This window comes from Cryptomeria japonica, chromosome 3 (genome assembly GCF_030272615.1).
Source record: "Cryptomeria japonica chromosome 3, Sugi_1.0, whole genome shotgun sequence".
NCBI lineage: Eukaryota > Viridiplantae > Streptophyta > Pinopsida > Cupressales > Cupressaceae > Cryptomeria > Cryptomeria japonica.
In genome coordinates, this window is record NC_081407.1 from 648,805,734 (window position 1) to 648,811,133 (window position 5,400).

Here is a 5,400-nt window from a genome sequence, read left to right on the forward strand (position 1 = left end):
GTCAAGAAGGGAGAGTAGCAACATATTTTAGTGAGAAATTGAATGATGCCTAGAAGAGATATTTAGTGTATGATTAGGAATTTTATGCCATAGTTCAAACCTTGAATAAATGGAGACATTACTTGTTGCCTAAGGAGTTTGTGTTGTATTCAAGTCATCAAGCTTTGTAGTATTTGAATAGTCAAATTAAGCTAAATTAGAGACATGTGAGATGGTTAGAATTCTTATAGAGTTACACCTTTGTGTTGAAGCATAGATGTGGAAGACATAACAAAGTTGTTGATGCATTGAGCAGGACAAGGAATTTGTTGACAAAGATGAGAGTGAAAGTCTCAGGTTTTGAAAATTTGAAGAGCTTGTATGATGAAGACCCCGATTTTGCAGAACCTTGGAAAGCATGTAGAGAACTAGTTATGGTTGATACAAGAAAATGGTTGGATTATTGCATTCAGGATGGGATGTTATTCAAGGGAGTTCGGTTATGCATACCTAAGAGTTCCATGAGAGACAACTTGATAAAAGAGAAGCATAGTGGAGGTTTAGCTAGACATTTTGGCATTGATAAAGCAGTTGCATTAGTGAGTGAGTAGTACTTTTGGCCCTATATTCATAAGGATGTTAAGAGATATGTGTCAAGTTGTAGAGTTTCTCAAGTTGCAAAAGATAGTAGTCAGAATGGCGGATTGTATAAACCTTTGATAGTACTGGTAAGACCTTGGGAGGATGTAAGCATGGATTTTGTACTTGGATTGCCTAAGACACTGAGAGCGAATAATTCTATATTTGTGGTAGTGGATAGATTTTCAAAGATGGCTCATTTCATACCATGTAAGAAGACATCAGATGCATTACATGTAGCAGACCTATTTTTTGAGGAAGTGGTGAGATTGTATGGATTACCTAAGGGCATAGTTTCAGACAGAGACACTAAGATTGTTGGCTATTTTTGGAGAACAATTTGGAAGAAGATGAAGATAGATTTGAAGTTCAGTTCTATTTTTCATCCACAGACTGATGGACAGACAAAAGTAGTTAACTAGAGTTTAGGAAACTTGTTATGATGTTTAGTGGAAGATAAAACCGGAAGTTGGGATTTAATCATTGCACAAGCAAAGTTTGCCTATAACAATTCATTGAATAGAAGTACCTGAAAAATACCTTTTTAGATTGTTACCGGAGTACATCCTAGAGGAAAAGAAGAATTGAGAGACACTAGCAATGAAGACTAGAAGAGTTCATAAGCAAAAGAATTTGCAGATCACATGGCAGCGTTGCATAGTCAAGTTAAACAACATTTGGAAGACATGAATAGAAAATATGAGAAGGACTATGAGAAGAGGAGATATAATGAATTTGAAGTTGGCGATGAGGGGATGTTATACTTGAGAATAGAGAGATTCCTAGTTGGAACTTATAATAAGTTGCAGATAAAGAAGTTTGGACCATGTAATATTTTGAGAAAGTTGAGGTTTGCAATTGCATATGAAGTGGAGCTACCAGATAGTCTAAGTATTTCACCTATATTAAATATTATAGATCATCATGAGTATCATGAACCAGAATTTAGTGAGGATAGTCTTGCAGACCTTGAGAAACAATTACCCCGAAAGGAACCATATCAAATTGAAGAGATTTTGGATAGTAGGATTGGGTGTAGTACCCGGAACAGTCAATACAAAGAATATCTTGTGAAGTGGAAGACCAAACCAGTCAAAGATTCATCTTGGATTTCTCAGGTAGAGGTAGACCGCCTTGGTTTCCCTCTAACACTAGTAAAGTGAGAGGCTCAATTTATCATTAACCCTGGATGTATGATACAAGAGCATGTCTAGTTCACAACAATCTTGCGTCAACCAAAAACATTTTCTTTTTTCTTTTGTTTTCTATTTGCAGTTTTAGTTTTCCTTTTTGTGTGTCCCGATTTTGGCTCACCAGATCCTGTGGAGTTGGATTCTACTTGAATACTTGAGCATATTTCTTTCTTTCAAACAGCATCTTATTTGGATCACTTTCTAGCAAGATATTGCTACCGATTTCTTTGACAGTTTCTTGTTAGCGGTTGTTCCTTCGTTATGAGTTGCCTGAGACCTATTCTGGTGATCTACCATAACCCATTCTGAAGCTTGATTAGCCTTGGATGTTATTATCAATATTTCTTGGTGTGTGGCTGACCTTCTAGATTTCATCCTTTGGATTTTCCAGAGGAATCTCTTGGCGAAGGCTGACCTTATTCATTTTGCATGTTAGGTCTTGTTCTTCGGGTTTTGATCCTTTTGGGCCGACTGGATCCTTTGAATTGATATATATATTTGTAATCATGCTTTATAATGCAATTAGGGGAATATCAATTAGAATCATTCAGAGATAGACTATGCCTAGAAGATAGATCTTTTGATTCAAGGTCCCGGTGTGACCTATTCTACCAAGCTTGTGTGCTGGTATGTTTTAACCCAGTTGTTATCGGTTGGATGTAATCAAATTTCATGCAATAAAACTATCTGTTCTGCATTTTCTCTATCATGTATGTGTCTTTCTATTGTGTTTACTCTTGCTAATTGGTTTGGACCGATCTCCTTGAGGTCTCTCCTCACCGGTGACTACTTCAAAAAGTCTAGGGGTTAATTCTGATGAGTGAGGCTCTTAGCAGAATAATTTAGAAGGATATCAGAAATGGCAATATTATGGACCTCTGGCCCTCCTCTCAAGCCCCCACTTCCTCTCACCAGCAATTTGTGGATGACACTCTCTTGATGGCAGAAGGTTAGATCAAAGAAGCCAAAAATTTGAAAATGACTTTGAATATATATGAACATGGCTCGGGGCAAAAACTTAGCCTTGCTAAAAGCTCCATCTTCTTCTTTAACACCCTGAAGCACAGGAAAGTTAAAATTGCCTCAATTATTCGCTGCAAAATTGGAACTTTGTCTAATTCCTATCTGGGCCTTCCCCTCTATCAAGGTTCAGCTCCTGACTTTTTTGGGTGAATCTTATAGACAAATTCTAGAACAAACTGGTTGGATGGAAAGGCATCTTGCTAAGCCAAGTTGATAAGCTCCAACTTCTCAAAGCCTCTCTTCAGAGCCTTTTGGTTTACGCTATGAGTCTATTCAAAATCCCAACCAAAATTGTGGATTAATTGGAAAGAATTCAAAAAAAAACTTTATGGACTAGAACTAAATCAAAAAATAGATTACACCTTGTGCCCTGGAATCAAGTCTGCTTGCCAAAACTCATGGGATGTCTGGATATCTAGAATTTGAGAGACTTCAATAAAGCCCTAATGTCCAAGAAGCTATGGAGATGTGTTAAGGAGAATAATGAATGGACCGATATATTCAAACTTAAATACCACATCCCTGATTTCCAAAACACTCTGGAAACTTATGAGCTCCCTAATGCAGTTTCTAATTTTAGGAGCAATTTATTTGGCTCCTCAAAACTTATCTTGCATGGTTACAGATGGATGCTAGGTAATGGTAACAAAATCAAGTTTTGGGATGACTAGTGGACCAGTGAGGGCCCGCTATTGAACTCTATTTGGGCTCCCCCTTACAAAGAATTATGCCTCAGTAAAATTGGTGCCTGGCTGGCTGATTACATTAGAAATGGAGAATGGTTGGACTTCTCTTCTATTGATAATGATCGGAGACCTATGCAACCTTGGTTGAATTGCATCCACATCCCCCATTCTCAAGGGGAGGATGAAGTGTTCTAGAACTTATCCTCTTTTAGGAAGTTCAAAGTTGTTGATGCCTATAAGTTCATCGCTAGATCCTTCTCCCCACCCCCCCCATTTGGCGGGTCTCTGGAACAAACTCCTAATTACTAAAATTAACATCTTTTTTTGGTTGTTTATGTAGGGCAAGATCTCTACCATCGATAATCTTTGCAAAAGAGGTATTCCTCTCTCTAATAGGTGTTTTCTCTATAAAGAGGTAGAGGAAAATGCTGGCCATCTTCTGCTGCATTGCGCCTATGCCAAAGATATCTGGAATCACTTCCTTAATAATTGGAAAATTGTCTAGGTCTTCCTTATTTCTACTCAGCAAATTTGGTCTGAATGGAAATGCCCTTCTGATAATCAGGCCTTAGGTTTTCTTTGGAATTTATCTCTTCCTCATATTGCCCAAGGCATCTGGAAAGAAATGAATAATAGAGTTTTTAGGGACTTGGAAACTCCTCCTTTTGTTGTGGTTGTTAGAAAACACAATACTATTAGAGAGAACTTTCTCATCACCTTCCCTTGCAGAAAGAATGACTCCCCCATTTCTACTCTCCAAGAGGATTGGGATACTATCAATTAGTGGAAAATTGATTTGAACATTGCCAACCCAGTCCACAAAACCAAGCAGTACAAACAAAATATTGTATGGCATCCTCCTCCTATGGGTTGGATCAAAATCAATGTGGATGGGGTGGGTAAAGGAAATCCCGGGCTGTCTAGGTGCGGGGGGGTGTCTAGGAAATACTCTGGTCTACTGGTTTCCATAGTGGCACTCCCCCTGGGCACCCAGACTAACCACTACATGAAAGCTAGTGCTGCTAACATTGGGCTATACATGGATAAAAGAGAGGGGTTTACTAAAGTCTGGCTAGAGTCTGACTCGTTAAACACTGTCAACTACTTTGGTGGTCGCATGGATCCTAGCTAGACAATTGCCAGCCTGATCAAGGACTGTCAAAATATAATTAATGATTTGACAGATTTTAAAATCTTGCACATATACTGGGAACATAATAAAGTGACGGATCTACTGGCCAATCTGGTGGTCGGATACGTGGCAACCAACTGGTGGAGTAGTAGGGATGATTTCCCCAAAAATTTGTGCATTCTGGCATGTAACGATTACTCTGTTATTCAATGATCCCTCATCATGACATGACTGAGTTGATAGGGAAATGGCTCTTTTTGGTTTTCCCTAATCAAAAGTCTAGAAACCTCCTTGGCGACTACTTTTCCTATCTCATTGGTGTGGCTTTTCTGCTACTGTTTTGATATCCTTTCGGTGTGGCCCATTTTCTGTTACTGGTTGGCAATAGTATCTCCTATTATCTGGTGACCAGGACCATAATGGGAGGGGATAAGAACAAACAAGAGACCTCTACTTGTGAGAAGTGGAAAATGAATAAAGATGTCTGGTAGGAAGTCATCGATGGTGGTCTCGTCCCCTACCTAGATCATCTTCATGGCCCCTCTCCTTTGATTATGGAGGCCTTTGTTAATGGATGCAAAAAAGGGAGTCTTAGGGCTTATGGTGTGGAATATTTGATTGATGAATCTTTGGTGGCGATGGTCACTGGTCTAGCTATGACTGCAAAAAGGTTTTATAGGGATAGAAAAACTTGAGAGGAGGACTTGTCAAGCTTCTTCGATAAAGACAAGGAGCGCTCCAGACTCAA